The 19,102-nt window shown below is 41.8% G+C and overlaps 1 pseudogene; it reads left to right on the plus strand.

The window, feature by feature from the left end:
• Positions 1-18,253: 18,253 nt before the first annotated feature.
• LOC148039321 (25S ribosomal RNA) overlaps positions 18,254-19,102 on the plus strand; it is a 2,573-nt pseudogene continuing 1,724 nt past the window's right edge.

Below are 19,102 nucleotides of genomic sequence, written 5' to 3' on the forward strand. Positions count from 1 at the left end.
GCCTCAGCAAATTCATCCACAACTAGACCTGTTCCCACATTCCTGATTGTCACTTTGTTCACGGGCTGCATATCCTGAATAAATCTCAAAGTACCATTCTTCTTTGGTACAGTAAACCACCTGTTAGAATAGGGTGCAGAAGAGGGTTCCAAAATCCCCATTTTAATCTTCTCATTCAGCAACTCTATCAGTTTTGGCAAGTGTACTTTAGGCACAGGTATAGGACGTATATTCCATGGTACATGAGGAACAGTGAAGATGACCATAGGTGCAACCAATTCGGGACTAATGCAGCCAATTTCATGTGGAAAGAAAGCAAATGCCTTACCATGACGTCCAAGCATCTCTCTAAAACATTCTTTTTTCACTGGAAGCAAAAAATCATCATTTCCAATCTTCAATTCTGCAAGAGTTTCAGCTGTAAATTTATGTCCAATATTTGCAGGTTCCCTCAACATAGGCTGCTTCATAGCTTTTTCAATCTGTTCATCACTATCAGAAGGAAGCGGGCCTGCAACCGGCTTAACCTTCTTATCAACTGTTTTATATTTTATGTCAACCTTGGCATCATTCAAGCACTCTTTCCTTTGCTGCAATTTCTGCAAATTTTCAGCATCTTTCAACTCTGTTGGCTGAAAAATTTCAGCCTTTAGCTCTATGGACTGCATGGGTGCAGCCTGAAACTCTGTATGCAGAAATTTTTCTGCATTCAACTTTGTTGGCTGAATGAATTCAGCCCTCGGCTTTATGGACTGCATAGACGCATCCTGAAACTCTGTATGCAGAAATTTTTCTGCATTCAACTCTGTTGGCTGAATGGATTCAGCCCTCTGCAATTCTATTAGCTGATCAAGATCAGCCATAAATTCAGTTTGCTGAGTTTTCTCAGCCTCTAACTCTGTTTGCAGCATAAAACCAAAAATTTCCTGAAACATATCCAAGGTTTGCACAGGTATGATCTTTGAACCCTTGCATACATCAGTTTTCAGCATTGCACTCATCTCAAACAATGTATCTGCATAAGACATCCCTTCATACAATCCATCCACATGCTCTTCTGCTTGCAAAATACCTGCATTCTTCAACTCTTTCTCCTTACGACCAATGTACTGCCTGGCAGCTCTAGGAAAATCTGAAATTTTCTGATAACTTACTGAACTATCTGAAGTAAATCCAACAAAGTTATTGGAGAAAGACTGGCTGCCAGGAGGCGAGATCTCCTCTTTTCTCCGCTCCGTACCACTGGCGTCTCGCAAGACAGCGGTACCTAATGAAAATCCAACTCCTTCGCAGGTAGTGGTGCCTCACGCAAGGAGTCCCTGTTTCTCGGATGATTTACCCCAACAGTCATAAACTGAACAGCTCGCATACCATCTTTACTGCGTATCCGCGCATAAGCTGACCCATCATCCATCACTTTTGTTTCCATTCTTGCTTTTGTAATGAAAGGCTGTCCAAGAATAATCGGATAAGAGCATGAATCCTGAACAAAGCAATGATAATCCTCTTCAACATTACCAATAGAAATTCTGATACTCGGACAAGCAGCATACATATCACCAGAAGTATTATTGGCGGCTCTCATACGCCAGCCATGCTCTGCATCCATAGGCCACTTGCCACTCTCATAAACACCTCGAGCAATAAGATTAATCTCAGAACCATGATCAACTAAAGCAATCAAGGGAATTTGTTTCTCTCCAATCCTTACCACTGTCTCAGTGGTTGCTCTAGCCCAATGACTTCGTGAAAAATGGCTGCGAGGAATGAGAATAGGGGTCTCATCATCTTCATACTGCATAGGCTGCACTATTTTCTCCAACTGCGGATTAACAGAAGCATTCTCAACCATCACTGCATCATCATGCTCTTCCCCAAGAGCTCCATGCCACAATCCCTGTAAAGCAGGTCCTTCCATCGCATGTCGTTTCCTTCGCAAAAGATCCTGCATCTGATCCTGTATTTCTCTTCTAGCAATCCCAAGAGCCTCTCCAACAGTAAAAGTGACTTCACTATTCAAAATTCTTTCATGAAAAATCTTACTCATATCCATTTGCATATCAAGGTCTGACAAGAGCTTGAATCCTAGCTCTTTTCTTGGTTGCTTCTTTTCTTTCTGCTTATCTCCCATTGGTTGATCAGAACCTGTTTGAGCTGGAGAATTTGGCATAGGTGGAGCTGTAACAGGTGGTGAAACAAAGTCACCCCCTCTAGTCTTTTTGGAGGAGCTAGGACCCTCCTCATCTCTTCTTCTCTTTTCTTCAACCATGGCATCTAAACCCTGCGTTTTAGCCATATAAGCAAAAATAGAATACCTGTCAGCAGGAGAATCCCATCCTGTTTCTCCTCGGATGCTACAGCCCACACAAGTCATAGTAGAAGTTTGAACTTTCCCTCTTCTCGCTATCTCCAAGGCAGAAGACCATAAAGCAGAGTCTCCATCAGATTTCTGCTCAAGCTGGACTCCAAAAGCTGAAGCATCTCCTCTAACACTCACATAAGCTGATCGCGCAGCCATATCATCAACAAGCTTCTTCATACCCCCCTTGCCAAAGTTCGTGTCAAGAGGAGCGCCAGTCTCTGTCAGCCATATCTTCCCATCTTGTCCCCAGAACACTACATTCTTCTTACGTGCTTCCTGAAAAGCATCACAATCTCTGCAATGTTGGTGCTCTGTACTATCACACCAAATACATCGTCGCCCTTTTCTTTGACCAGCTGGAAAAGCAGTCACTGGAGCAGGCGCTATAGCAGGTACTGACATAAGTTGCTCCTTTAACTTACCAACTTCAGCTTTGACTGCTTCAATTGTCAAATCCGCCAAGCCTTTAATAACATCATCTACAGATAAGGGCACTGGAGCAGCAGGAACTGGTGGATTCATAACAGGAGGAATAGGCTTAGGCAAAGAAGCAGCAGGGGTAGAAGAAGAAGTCTCCAAGGATTTTTCAGGAACTGATCCTGTATTTCGATGCAATCTGACTCTCCTGCGCTGCTTCTTGACAAGAGCATTCACAGCATCAATGACATGTCTCCACTCAGTCTTTAAACCTGAATCAGTAGCTTGATCTTCCAAAAGATCATCCAACTTTTCCTGTAAATCAACATCTGCAGCTTGCAAAAATAACTCCACTTTCTACATCTCCAAAGCTTGCTGTTCTGTCCCATCCAGCTGATCATAACGGCTTTCAAACTCTCGCAGAAGAGCGGTAACAGAAAGTCCCTTATTAGCCATAGAAACCCATGCTAAAAAATTCATGCGATTCATAAGACCTGTATCCTCCAAGAAATATTCATCTTTTAATGCCTTTTTAAATTCAGCCCAACCTGCATGTGCCTCTTGAATTTCTGCAATTCGACCTTCAAGAGCGTGCACCACGATCCGCAAGAAGTAGCCGCTCCAAACATCTTGAGAAACCCCAAAAAACTTCATCTTTTCTTCATACAAATGCAGGTAAGTTGACACTTGCTGGCCATTAAACTGCTTCATCTCCTATTGGACAGCTTTCAAGGCATCCATAGCATCACTGTCTCGTTTTGCATGCGCTTGCTGCTGCATATACATGGTAAATGACTGAAACAGGTTCTTCATAACATTATCATCTGTCATCTCTTCTTGCGAGTCTCCCATCTTGCTGATGACGCAGCAATTTCACGTCGGGTTCACCAGAAATGTCGTAGAGTTCATGCAAGGGCTGCAGAACACGGGGTTCAAGGTACATCAAGAAATAAAGACTAACAAGAAGATCTCAAATATTGGAAGTCAAAGTTCACTATATTCCTTGTCATAATCATAGAGTTACAACAAAGAAACTGAACAAACCCATGTTCTTGATATGCTGTCATGAACAGTTTTGGTATTTCAACAAGTGATCCTCTCTTTGGTAACCAAAGATCCTTATATTTTATTTCAATTTCCACTCATCCTTAGGTTTTAAAACAGTTTAGAGTGATCTGTAAGCAAGCTGGACAGAATGGTTCTCCTTCTACAAGCTCTGGTTCATCCACATCAACAATTGCAGCAGCATGTTTAAAATTACAGTCGAGCATCTTCAGCATGTAACATGACTTTTTTCACTACCAGTTACTCTGATACATGTATTCAACTCCAACCTCAGTACAATAGAAAAATGTCCAATCAACCTTACAGCTGCAACAGTAGTAGCAAAGATGCCAACACTGTCAAACGGGCAAATCAGCACAACACCATCATCTCAACTTATTTGCAAAACACAATGGACGAGGATGTTTATGTAAACAATGTGCCATTCTGCTATCTCAGCTGCTGATCATCAGATGCCTGGCACTGCTGTAGAAAGTTCTTGTAGAATGAAGAAGAGTGAAACAAAGCTGCAGCAGTCGCACCCAAGGTATCAGTTAAAACACCCAAAACACCTACTCCTGCCTTTGTGACTGCATCATCCCTGTGTACATCTGCAGCAATGCTTTCAATGAACTGCAAAATATGGCCCGCATATGGTAACATCAGCTCCGGCTTTGTGTTCTTGAATCCTTGGGAAATTCCTGAATAAGCTTCCAACATTCCATTTCGCAACTGATTGTAGTAATCAATGAGCTCATCATCTTGATTTGCACCCTAAGCCAAAAGCTTCCCATCCTCAATATAACCTTTTAAAGCTGAGACATGCTTCATCAGCCGTTCCACCAGAAATTGACGAATTGCCCATATTCCAGCAGGCGCTGGCCCTGAAGAGTTGCCGCCCTCAGAATGGCAATACTGATTCCATGATCAACAAATATTCCAGATGGAGTCGACCTTGCAAGGATGGTTTTTGATTTTGAGCCCTTCTCGGACTGTGGAGCTACAGGTCGCAGACCTCAATGCCATCTCCCTAGTCAGTCATCGTTTCTACGACCTCGAGCGGCAGCATCGACATGCCCTCAAGGTTGGTTGCGACCTCCATCCATTCGAATCTGCATTGTTCTCTCTTTGCATCCGATTCCCATACCTCTCGAAGATTGAGATCGTGTATGCTGGTTGGATGTCGAAGTTGGGGAAGCAATTGGATGACCATGGTCTCAGGATCGATGCCACTCTTTGCCCTCAGTTAACAGTTAAGACCCTTAGCTTCTGCCCCTTCATCATTGTCGTTTTCCACATGGCCTCCTTCATAGATTGAAAAAAAATGTCACCCCAAATTTCCCTGTCTTCTCGTGAAGGTGGCTATGGCGGTTCTCTATGGGCTCAGCAGTATAGGGGCTGTGTCTACATCCCGAATCGGCGCCTATCTTCTGCTCCCCCACAGCCCGCCATTCTTCCTTTTTCAAAAATATCCCCTTATCTCCCCAGAATAGGCTAGCACTTTGTGACTTAGCTATCTTTAGAGAGGGAAATGGACCCTTTAAAGTTTCCAAAGAGGAAGAGGGGATTGACCATTTTGAATTTTCTTGTGTAAGAGGACCAACCTCTTTTATTGCTGCAGGAATGGCTGCTTCTGCAGCCTTTTTAGGCATGCTTGAAATATTAGTGTTGATGGCAGGAATTACATGACTGAACGTTACCTCATTCTGTTGAGTATTATGATCTCTGTTTCCAGCAGAATGAGGTGGGTGGGTAATAATTGCATCAGCAGAAGTAGCAACATAATCAGGAATTTGAAGAATATTCTCAATGAGATCAGCATCGCCCCAAGCAGCAAAATATTCATCATGTTCACAAAAATCTCCAAGAAGATTTTAAATATGGGCAGCCTGGTTAGTGGCTTCAACATAGTCATAAAAGTCATCACCAGAATGAACGTCTAGATTAGGCGCATGAATTAAGGGAATATATACATTGGATGCGGATTATTAAAATGCTAACACAAATGCACAACAAAAGAAATGGAGGTGTATACGACTCGGATGCGCAGCAACACGACAGCGGTCGGTATGTCAAGCAGAACAAGTATGTTTATGAAGAAGTAGCCCGGGTGATCTCTCCTAACAGAATCAAAGCGTTAGGGCGCTATGAGAAGAACGAGCATCAAAGGAAGGGATATCCCAAGCTTCCTATGACTTATTGTTTCCTGAAAATCCATGACTCCACTCCATATTATTATTCCGTCCCTGTAGCCGATTGTAGCACAATCCTATTTTTCCCAAACTGATGTATCAATCAGCCTGTCCCACTTATCCAAAATAAGTGTACTCAAGGGGTTATGCCTTCATGAATAAATAAGACTTTTTACAATTGTCACAATTGTCTATCGTGATCATAAATGTTAACAGAAATGTTAAGTGATTAAATCACTTAGCTAAAAAGCTGTGCTAGTCATATTAACATAATATGGGAACTTATGATAAGATGTTAACGTAAAGAATCTTATTGTTCAGACGCAACCCCAAGCACACAAACCAAATCTGACTCCTGCACTAAGTCCAGCTATGGCTCAAGAGAAGAAATTCCTTCTCAAACAAATTAAGCCACCCGAGTTTGATGGCAAGGGAAGGATTGTTCAAGCTAATGCCGAGATCTAGATTGAGTCCATGGAGGACTATTTTGAGATAGTAGGAACTACACCTGCTAACCAAGCCATGCTCGCCAAACTTAAGCTAACAGGCAAAGCGAGACTTTGGTGGAAACAGTGGTGTAGAGACCAAGCGATCTCAGAGAGGCAGTCACTTGGGATAAGCTTAAGAAAGCTGTGCGAGGGAGGTATTTGCCACCTGCCTACCACACACAAAAGATGAATGAATTCTATGACTTGAAGTAGTTAGGACTATCCCTTGAAGCACATTATTCGAAGTTCGTTTCACTCCTAAAGTATGCACCCCCAATGGATATGACACAGCAGGTGTCAAAATTTCGTAGTGGGTTGAATCCACCCATAAACACTCGATTGGAATCAATGCGCCCAATGGACCTACAAGACGCACTCATTCGAGCTGCTCCAATAATACAGGAGGTGCAGACCAAACCAAGGAACAACAGGATTCGGCCTTACAAAGATCAGAATAAGGGCATGTCTAAGGCTCAAACTAAGAGAGCACAGGGTTAGAATCAGGGCCAAAGAAAGAAAGTTAGGGTCAATGCTGTCAACAACATTTTTCCAACACAAAGCAATGATCCCAACCCACATTGCTTCCATTGCAACGAGCCCAGACACTTCAAGAGAGGGACTCTGTCCCAAGCTTGGCAGAGGGCATCCCCAGGGGCAATTCCAAGGTCAAAATAGAGCCACTCATGGCCAAGGAACCACCGTTATGGCTAGAGGGAGAAACTCCATTGTTTCCACCAAGGAGCTAGACAATGAAGAAGATCCATCCATGGATGCTGACATTGAGAGGGCAACGGTTCACGCCACTCTTCACAAGAAGGGTCCAAATCACCAATTCTTGGTGATTCAAACTCCATCAGAATATCAAGGTAAAAGCTTCAAAACCTTGATTGACTGTTGCAGTACACATTCCTTCATCTCACCAATCTGTGCAAAGAGATTAGAGATAGCCACAATAGATGCACCTACTTTACTTTGGAATTAGCAAATGGTCGTGAGGTCACTTGTTCTAGGCAAATTGCTAAGGTGAAATTCCTACTGGCTGGGAAGCCAACTTCTGTGAGATTCATGGTAATGAACCTAGGTGTCCACGAATGTTTACTCGGAATGGATTGGCTAATACCCAATGATGCCCACATCCACTGTGGGAAGGGCCAAGTCTCCTTCCGCAACTCTGAAGGGGAACTAGTCACGACTCAAGGTGAGACTGGTACGCCAAAAATACAGTTGGAAAAAGAAACACAGATAATAAAAGGCGTTCAAAAGGGTCTACCTGTCTATATGATTAAACTAAATAAGCTAGATCAGAATCATGAATTTGGAGAAGAATCTTCATGGTTAAAGGAATACGCAGACGTATTCCTTGAAGATCTGAGGGAACTTCCTCCCCAAAGGGAAGTCGACCATGAAATCAAACTTGTGCCAGGAGCTACTTTGGTCGCAAAGAGGCCATATAAAATGTCCATCCCAGAAGCTGTCGAACTGAAAGAGCAACTCAAGCAATTGTTAGATCAAGGCTTTATCCGTCCTAGCAGTTCTCCATGGGAAGCTCCAGTGTTGTTCCAAAAGAAGAAAGATGAAGCGCTTCGCCTATGCATTGACTACAGAGGGTTGAATCAAGCAACCATAAAAAATAAATACCCCATTCCAAAAATAGATGAATTAATTGAATGTCTTCAAGGGGTGAAGATCTTCTCAAAGATAGATCTCAGATCTGGATATTATCAGATAAGGATCAAAGAAGAAGATATCCCGAAGACTGCGTTCAATACAAGGTATGGACACTTCGAATTCCTAGAGATGTCATTCGGGTTGACGAATGCTCCTGCTACCTTCAACAAGTTAATGTAGGATATCTTTAGGCCCTATCTTGATGACTTCATACTCGTCTTTTTTTACGATACCCTAGTCTACTCAAAACAAGGAAAGGATCATGAACCCCAGCTTTGCATTGTTCTTGAAACAATGAGAGCACACAAGCTTTATGCCAAGAAGAAGAAGTGCACATTTTTCAAGCGAAAGATTGAATATATGGGATTCATTGTATCAACAGAAGAAATTTCTGTAGATCCAGGTAAGCTCAGAGACGTTCTGGGATGGCCAACACCAACTTCTATCAAAGAAATACGTAACTTTCTTGGATTGACAAGATGGTACAAGATTTTCATCAAAGATTATGCTTTGATTGTAGCATCTTTGACTGACCTACTAAAGAAGCAAGTAGCAATTGTATGGTCACCTACCGAACAGGCCAACTTTGACAAACTAAATCAAAGCTTAGTATCAGCACCCATCCTGAAACTTCCTGATCTTAGTAAGGAGTTTGAAGTGGTAACTGATGCTAGCATACTTGCTTTAGGATGTGTGCTTATCCAAGAAGGTCATCCGGTAGCATATTCTTCAAGGAAATTGAAGAGCCATGAAAGGAATTATGCTACCCACGATCTGGAGCTGTTGGATGTCATCCCTGCCCTCAAACTTTGGAGACATTACTTGCTAGGTAACAAATTTTCCTTAGTGACGGACCACAAGTGTCTTAAATGGATCTTCACCCAGAATGAGCTCAATATGAGGCAATGTCAATGGATTGAAGTGCTAGAAGAATATGATTTTGAAATCAAATACAGGCCTGGAAAAGAGAATGGAGTTGCTGATGCACTCAGTCACAAGGCATTTCTAAATTCCCTTATTTTGCAAGATCCATCGACAGAAAGACCTCTAGCCACAAAGGTATCAATGCCAAACAACCCAATTCTTGAGCTAGCTAAAGAAGAGGCATGTCATGACCCCGACTATCAGAAATTGCTAAGGGAGATCCACATCAAGGATCGATACCCGAAGCTAAAGATGAAGTATCAAGAATTCTCTGTCTGTAGTGGACTTGTCTACTTTAGGACAAGATTATGTATCCTTGCAAGCCAAACTCTCAAGTAGAAGATACTTTGGGAAGCGCATGACTCCCCTTTCTCAGGACATCCTAGTTATGTCAAGACCCTTAACACGGTCAGAAAGATCTATTTTTGGGATAGGCTCAAGGGAGACATACTCAAATATGTCACGGAATGTTTGTCTTGTCAACGCATTAAGGCAGAACATGTTAAAATGCCTGGGAAATTGCAACCACTTGACATTCCACAAATGAAATTGGAGTTCATTAGTATGGACTTTATTGTTGGCTTACCCCAAGTTCAGGGAGGATATGCCTCTGTCTTGGTTGTAGTAGATATGCTCACCAAGGTCGCACATCGCATCCCTGTTAAGACAAACTATAAAGCTTCAGACATCGCAAGATTATTCATCAAGGAAATATTCAAACTTCATGGGTTACCCAGAAGAATCATTAGTTATCGTGACTCCCTTTTCACATCACACTTTTGGAGGGCTATCTTTGAGGCTATTGGAACTCAAATCTGTTTCAACACAGCATACCATCCCCAAATTGATGGTCAAACAGAACGAGTCAATCAAGTCATTGAAGATATACTTAGGGCATACTACTATCGTGAACCCAAAAAGTATTGAAATGAACCCAAAAAGTGGATTCAATACTTAGCACTGGTTGAGTTTGCTTACAATGCTTCTTACCAACAAAGTATTCAGATGACCCCTTTCCAAGCATTGTATGGGCATGATTGTCGTAACCCTTTGAACTTCTGGGATCCAACTTTGAGGGGGTAGAAGCTTCAAGACAGATGCTGGAAGACATGGATGATTAAATCAAATCAATAAGACAAGGCATTCAAGCTGCTAAGGATAGAAAGAAGGCCTACGCTAACTCAAAACGACAGGACAGATCCTTCGTCAAAGGTGATATGGTCTTCATCCGTGTACACCCTAAAAAGAGTTCACTATCCTTGGGAGAGTACAAGAAGCTAAGTCTGAGGTATTGTGGACCTTATAAGATCATCAAGCACCTAGGGCCTAATACTTACAGACTACAGATGCTCACAACTCTAAAGATTCATAATGTATTCCATGTTAGCCTATTGAAAAAGTATCTACCTAATCTGAATCATGTACTAGATGATCGACAAATTGTAATGCTTAGCCAAGGAGTCCTTGAGTTACGGTGTCGAAGGGTTTCGAAAGCAATGTCGCAACTACAGAAGTTCTTGAGAAATTCCAAGACGGAAGATTAAGCGAAGCAAATAATCAAGACAAATATGATGTCAAATAACGATTGTATTACTGCCAAGTTTTCACTGTAAGCATAGAGTGATACCATAATAAATCCACATGTGATCCATGCAATTGACCCATACCATGTATACAAGCTCTTATTAGAGTCCAAGCTTATGAGAAGCAAGATTTCAAATGCTCACAATTGACAACAGTTTCAGCCTCTTTCACTTTGAGTTGCATCCATGCTGCCTACACACATTTCTATTGGGTCTTAATGAATTCTTCTACACCTCTTGGAAGTCTCTTTATAAAGAGGTCTTTAGGGAAGACTTCAGTGACCTTCCTCACCACTATTTTAAACTTCACAGCCTTAGCTTTAGTGTGCCTTTGCCTGTGATCATTGTTGTGTCCATACCCTTTGGAGAAGGATATTACTGCACTGTTGTACTGATTTCAATTGTAAATGGGATCTAACTTGGGCTATGAAGTTTCTTTCCATATCCAGCTCACTGCTTTGCATAGGTCAGCTGTTTGAGATTTTGTTAAGAGCCCTTAGGATTACCCTTTGGAGAGTGGCCTATTTGGTTTTGAAGGGAAAGTGTTGCTTCCTGCTGTCTACTTATGCAATCAAATTTATGTGGCCTCTGCTTTGTATCTACCTTCAGCACGGCTGTGTCTCCCTTCCTTCTTCCCAGGTCATGCCTCAAATATGCTCTCTAGCACGCAACTTCTGTGACCTTAGAAAAGTTGTTGTCTAGAACGATCATTCCAGATTGAAATTAAAGTCTGTGAACAAGGTGATCATGACAGTTGCAACAGAAGCATCTTGATTCCATGCTGTCCCCATGGCACCTCCAGATGAATATTTAATAGAGTTCTACTCCATTTCACAGCCTTGACAATTTCAGCTCTTTCTAAAAGAAGGAGTCCCCTCCCGTCGCCATCGCTCACATATTTTCTCTACTTTCAACATAGGGATAGGGATCAGGAACCGCAGCCACTGTTCTGGAAGATGCTGTATAGTAGCTACCGACTGAGTACTGCCCTGCGGGTTGCATGGCTTTTATGAATGCTTTTCTGTATGCTTTGAATTCTCTGTGTACAGTCCAATTCCTAGATGTTATGGCATGCAGGAGGCAATTCCACAGTTGTTATTGCATGATTTATGAATGCTCTCGATTCTGTATGTGCAGTAGTGATTGCTCCTAGAGAATCAAAACCCTGATCTCAGTACAAAATCGGGCAGCCTGGACAACCTGCGCAATCAATGCAGCAGCATGAAACTGAGGAGATGATTTGATCTCTTTAGAGCGTGTGATTGCTGATAGATCCCTGCAGCCTGTGCTGCGAGATTCTCAGGGGATGCGGGTTGATTGCCTGCAAAGAGACGCTTGCTTGCTCTGTAAATGAAGAAGAAGAACAGGAAATTAAGTGCCATTTTATCACGACAAGAAGAAATTCCCCTCTCTTCGACTCTGGAAATCCTTCCCCTGTTCTTCTCGTCTTTCCTATTGGTTCTTCCTCCTTGCAATTCCTCTTTCACCCACACTGTGCAGCCCTCTTCCGTGCTTTTTCTTCCATTCCTCCCCAAATTGGCTTTTCTCCCCGAACTAGAAAAGCACCCCTGGTCCCAATCGCGCAGAATTCCGAGGAAAAGCAGCCCCTTTTTAGCCACTCTTCCTTTTCATAGCATACCACACGCAGAAAAGCGGCCTCCACCTTTTCAACTTCCCGTGCATACCGTAATGCTCGCAAGCCTAAAGCTGCCAAGGCATCCATGGTTTTCTTCTCACCTTCCTTTAAAAATGGCTCTTCCTTCACAGCAGTAACTTCAACATCGTCTAGAGCAGCCTGTGCCTTCATGTCTTCTAAATCAAAATTCCAACCGCTAACACCTCGCTTGTACTCATTCTGAGACCTCTCTTCTTGCTCCCCATACGGCATTTTCTTTTGAGCTAGACGTGCGGCATATTTCATCTTCAAGTCATGCACACATTCCCAAAGAGGAGGAAGAGGATCCAATATTGTTCGAGCAACGTATTCAGCAGAGCGAGCATGCTTGAAGAAAGAGTGCTTGAGCAATTTCTCTGCACTTGGACGTTTTGTAGGATCTTTCACCAAACACATTGCTATCATCTCTTTGAATGACTTTGAAAACCTTTTGTCTCTCTCATAGTCAAGCCCTGGAGGGGCATTTTGTAAGGTCATCAAAAGTACCTTCATAGGAGGGTACTTCGAGAAGGGGGCATGCCCATGTGCTAGCTCCAAGGCTGTGATCCCAAAGGACCAAATATCAGCCTTGAAATCATACCCATGAACTTGCTCCATAACCTCAGGTGCCATCCAGCATGGGGTTCCAACAAAAGTGTTCCTTGATCATTGTCTGTCACCAGTATCAAACATGCAAGCAGAAACACCAAAGTCCCCAAGTTTCACAGCACCATTTCCATCAACAAGAATATTCCCTGCCTTAACATCTCGGTGAATATGTCCATGATGATGAAGATACTCTAAGGCCTTCAAGGTCTCTTTCAAAAAGGATCTCGTCATCATCTTTTGCAACAGTCTCTTTCTCTTCTCCTTTCTGCTCTGCTGCAAGCTCTTGATCCCATGAGGTGAATCTACACTATCTTGATCTGGGTCATCCTCGAAAACATCAAAGCGTCCAATATGCTTGGGCTCCTTCTTCCCAACTCCTGGATGTGGAGGCTTGGTATCATTAGGTATTTTTGATGTAGCTGGAGAAGGAGAAGGCAAAGTTCCTAAACAAATACGTGTAACACATTCACCAGCATCAGTTGTGCTTTCCACTTGACCTTGCTCAACATAGGCTGAAAGCATCTCATCATGCTCACCACTATGCCTCCAACTTCTCCCCACTATACTCATACGCAGAAAATAAATGTAAACACAACAACTAAGTATGTACAAAGTATCAAATCACACACAACTTTTGGGTGGTTTTCACACCTCGAATGCGCAGCAATACGACAACGGCCTGATAGAATCCTAGATGTTAGGGAGAGGCATTTGAGATCAAGGACCTTGAGAGAATACCTCATCCAGTGGAAAGATTATCCCAAAGAGGATGCCACCTGGATGGATGAAAATACTCTCAACCAACAATACCCCCAGATCTTCTGGAGATGAGGACATCTTGATTCCTCTAAGAGGGAGAGGATTTAGCATCCCCCCGTGCATAAGAACACCCCCTTTCTTAAAAAAAATTAAATTTAATTCAAATTTTTTTTACCACTCCCTCTCTCTCCCCGCTGGCAGCATGTCGAGGAGAGAGAGAGAGAGAGAGAGAGAGAGAGAGAGAGGGAGTAAAAGAGGGAGAGCGGGGCATGCACCCCCTAGGTGGAGGGATGGTGGCTATTGAACAGGTGTCTCCCCCTCATAAACCACCCCCCTCCCCACTATAAAATGGGAGCCCCCCCTCGTGGTAGTAGGCGCCACCCCCTACCCCGTGATTTTAGTGCCGCCCCCATGCTCCGCCAACGTGCCACGCTCCCCTGCTCTGCCAACACCCCCTTAGGACACGAATACTAATAATATCAACAAAGGGATGTAATTCCTTAAGATAGGCATCTCGTGCAAATAGTTTGCAAGGTCAGATGCTATTGCAACTAAATCATAAGATGCTATTACTACATCTTAGGCCAAGAGAGGTGAGATCTAATTACAAGTTAGAAGTCGAGTAGTCGCCCTACTACAACTCTCTCTTTTGGGGACCGATTTGTCAAACTTAGGGAAATTGTGAATTGTTAAGAAGCAAATTGACCAAATTTGACTATAGTACAAGGAGACCTAAGGTAATGGATAATTAGGGTCGGTAGGGTACAAACCCTAACCCAAAGAAAAAGGGAAAACAAGCAACCTAGCTTGCCAAGCCCTTGGAATCTTGCCAAGTCACGAACGATCCAGGATCGAATGCTGGGAGCATTCGGGAAGAAAGAATCACACCTTAGCAGTTGTTCGTACGAACGACCACAGAAATAATCGTGATTGTACACTTAAGTACATTGTTTCAACTTCTTTGCTCAAGGAACTAATTCAAGGCAAAACACTTAATGCTTCAAGTTAAAAGCATGGAGGGAGAGGCAAGTTCAGTTACCTCCGACTTCCTGTCTGGCCCTATCCAAGGGGGTTGTTAGCCATGTCGCGTATATGGATTGAACCCGCCGCGAGAGGTCTCTCCATGGGTTCTGCTTAGAGCAGGAGGATGCTTGGGTGCCAGGGGAGACTCGAGCCGTAAATTCCTTGCATCCGAATCCTGCAAAAGAGGCTGACGTGACTCGAGATGGGATCTCGAGGCCCGTGTACTAGTCTATGGGCGAAACTTGGAGCAGTAATCCTGTTGATTGCTGGGATAGCCTTCGGACAAGATACTTGATGTATTCCAAGACTATGATAAATAAAGATCAGATATTTGAAAAAGGAACTTGCTTGAAATTGTTTTTTTTTATGTTAGTGCCTAAGTTGGGTGAAGGAACCTGTGTTTAAATTGATTAATTAAGGAAGCTGCTTTTGCATATCAACATAATGTGGCAAGTAATTAGATAACTAAGAAACCTGAGGAAAGTGCAGTGGACGTGACTTGGGTCCGTCCTACAAAAGGGTGGTCCCGGTTAGCTGGGAACGTTTATCAAAAGACGTGATAACGAAAGTGTGAAGACCTAGAGTCAGTAGAGTTAGAATCCCGATTTATGCTGTTTTAGGGGAGCAGAATGGGACTATGCCTTATGGGCAGAGAGGTTGAGCTTCGCATCCCTCTCGTTTCCCATTCTCCATGAACCAAGTGCAGCATAAATCCACTTTGACTCTATTGTTTCTATGCAAAATGGTTCATCTGGAGCTCGACGCTAGCTACTTCCTAGGGACTTGGCTGATAGGAAAGCAACCCTGACTTCAGGTAGATCCTAAGTGGGAATGGCCGCCGAATACTCCTGCTTCAGGGCAGACTCGAGAAGACCTAGATCACAAACCCTGTGACATTCCTTGCGAGTGCCAGGTGGCACTTTCTAGACTCCCCTCCCGATGGGCTACTAAGACGTGCCCCACAAGTGGACAAGCGAACACGTTACACACCTCGACTTCGAATTTTCCTACCATCTAGTTTAAAATAGAAGCTAACTGGTGGATTTTACATTAACATTGTAATTTCCTAGGGCATTATACTTAAGGGATAATCATCCTCCATTTGCAACACTTGGGGCTTACAGCCCTCACAAATGACAGTAACATCAACAACTGCACTTTCACGCATGTCTTGAGTGTCAGGGTTGTGAGTCATTTTTTACATCTAAGTTTTGCCTAGAAACCTTGTTACATAATCCTCCGATGTACTTTTTATGATGTACGTGCTTTTGGTATGTCTCATACCCTTACATTCCTTGAACATATGTGCAAAAATTGCACTTGGTATGAATAAGCTTAGATGTACATTCTTTGAGCCAATGCTCGGCTTCATATACTTCAATATGTTTGCTGAAATTTTTGTGCTACACATGTGTAAAATGTCGCTACTACACAATGGCCATTCTATGCTATTGAGATTTGATGTGTGCATAGACTCAAGGGTTCCATATTCTCAATCCCCCTTGGGCAATATATACTTGGAGTCATAGAGAAAAACAAGGTCCTCGACGAGCTGCTTAACTGCATGCCCCTCAAAGAGAAATCTACCAATTTCCAGGTCATAACACTTAAAAGAACATGTGAAACTCCTGACATTTTTCCACTCACAACAATCTGGAGGGTATACTTCTGTAAATACGAGACAAGTAGTTACATAAATATCATGAAATTTCTCATTCTCAATGAGTTGCAAATACTTACTATTTGCAATGTTTCGTTGAAAGGGCACAGTGGACACAATATGTATTTGTTTTTGCATGAATACATGTTGTACAAATGCTTCTATTACAAGGTGAGAATCAACATTCCTTTGTCTGAGAGCTAAAATCTTACCCTTCCAGTGCTTTGATACATCTGCATTTGCAGATGCTTTCACCTTGAAAGCTCCCTTCATACTTGGGCGCATATGTACCCAAGATGAGTAATGATATATATTAGTGATCCAATTCCCTTCTTCATCTTTTCTGTTACATACATCAATGCTTGTTCTTCTCTCAAGCATTATAACCTAGGCATTAGATGTAAAGAAGTATGTATTAACCCCTAAATAATAAGCATTTTAAGTCTGTCTAGTAACCAACATGCCATAAAAATCAACATGGCATTGAGAGATGTTTACACTTTTGTAAACAAACACAAACATAGATATCGAAACACATGTGAATATGTACATCCACAGAAAGTATAGATTCAATTTCAAGGCATCACTTTAATCATACCATTTACATGAAATATAATAAAAACAATAGCATAAGAATGCTCAGAGAATTTTGCCAAAATAAATTTTATTATAATGAATAGGAGTTTGATTTGACTCAATACATTATATGAAACTTGGGTATTATAGAGTAGTTATTACAAGGATAGCAGTCATATGGCATGCAAATCTTAATAGGCACATTGGATTAACACCTGAGATATTCCATGACTCAACACATTGTGTGTTATATGGATGATATGATACAAGACTTTCATGGATCATTGCCAATTGGCATGAAGATCCGAATGGACACACAAGACCAATAAAGTAGAGGATTTTTGAACCAACAACTTCCAGCAGATCCATATCATCCGGCACAAAGGAATCAATCACCACATCAAAATAGTGGATGGAGAATTACGTGCTTCACCTAAACCTTGTACAATACCTGCATGTACAAAAAATACTTGCATCATGAATCCCTTTTAACAAAAAATATCTAGATAACTACATGAATAGAAACAACACAAAATAGGGCCAATTTACCTCTATAAGCTGATCTACTGAAGATAAGATTGAATCGTTGTTGATGAAAACCCATTGCAAATGATGGACAAAAGAAAACATCAATCCCATCAAACATAAAAGTCACTAATTAAATTAATAAATTTGGCACCACAAAATATGGCAGATTGACCCATAAATTGAGCTATGAAATCTTTGCTCTACCTTGTGTTAAGTGTTGCAACAACAAATGATCTTTAAGTTAGAACTAGCATCAAACCCTATTATAAAGATAGTAGAAAAGAGAAAATGCAAAGAGAAAGAAAGAGAGTGTGTATGAGTATGTGGGAGAGAGAAAGAAATGAGCACCTATCCAATCTTTCCCAAATTGATCTCTGCAAAAGACAATAGCAAGAGTTAGTATTTACTTTAAGGTATACTGAAAAAACAATAGAAAAGAGAAAACACAGAGAAAGAAAGAGAGAGGGACAGAGAGATGAGCACTTATGCAATATCACCCAAAATTATCTCTGCAATAAAACAACAACAAAGGTTAGAACTAACATAATGTTGTATTGAAAAGAAAACAACAACCAAAAACCCAAACAAAGAGAGAGATTAACACCTTTGTCTCTTGCTTCAAATAAACTCTATAGAAAAACAACAATTAGAACCAACATCAAATTCTATTGAAAACACAATATAAAAGAGAAACAACACATAGAGAGAGGGGGAAAGAAAGAAGAGAGAGAGAGAGAGAGAGAGAGAGAGAGAGAGATGAGCACCTTTGCCTCCTACCCAAAAAAACATTTGCAATAAAACAACAATAACAGTAAGAAATGACATCAAATCCTATTGAAAAAATAGCAAACAAGAGAAAATGCAAAGAGAGATGGGAACCTGTGTTTCGCCCAAAATCTAGAGCTGCATGGAGAAGAAAGTGCAGAGGTAAAAAAAATGCTCAAAACCCTAATTACTCTCACGAGGGAGGTTCAATGGAGACGAAAATTCACCAGTATAGAGAAGAGAGGGAAAGTGGTATGTTGCTCAACTTTTGGGTCAAACTGATTTCGCGAGGGAAAAAAACCAATATTGAAAACTCTCCAAAATAAGGGGAGAAATACAAGGTGAGAGAAACTCAAATTTTGTGTACTATTCATTCTCCCTTTTTATAAATCCCCCACTAACCCTTTTTTAATTAAAAACCCAAGATTTGGAGAGAGAGGATTCACCCTCCATGGATGTCAACATCTAGCCTTTCTATTGGACAATCCAAAAGGCTCGCATCTTAAACCATATTATTTTTAAGGGTCCATTTGTGAGTTCATTCTTTTCCTAATAAAATCATTTGTCACACTTGGGTATAGGTGCAAAAGACTAATCGAACCGTCTAGTAGCTGGTTCCCTCCAAAGTTTCCCTCAGGATAGTTAGAGCTCCTCAGAGTTTTATCAGGTAAAGCGAATGATTAGAGGCATCAGGAGTGAAACACCCTCGACTTATTCTCAAACTTTAAATAGGTAAGTGGCCAAGGTTGCTTTGTTGAATCTCGACATGGAATGCAAGCTCCAAGTGGGCCATCTTTTGTAAGAAAAATGGGTGATGTGGGATGAATCAAAAGCTGGGTTACAATGCTGA

Source organism: Lygodium microphyllum, chromosome 3, assembly GCF_053477565.2.
Source record: "Lygodium microphyllum isolate KBCC chromosome 3, Lygodium_microphyllum_v1.1.10, whole genome shotgun sequence".
NCBI classification, from domain to species: domain Eukaryota; kingdom Viridiplantae; phylum Streptophyta; class Polypodiopsida; order Schizaeales; family Lygodiaceae; genus Lygodium; species Lygodium microphyllum.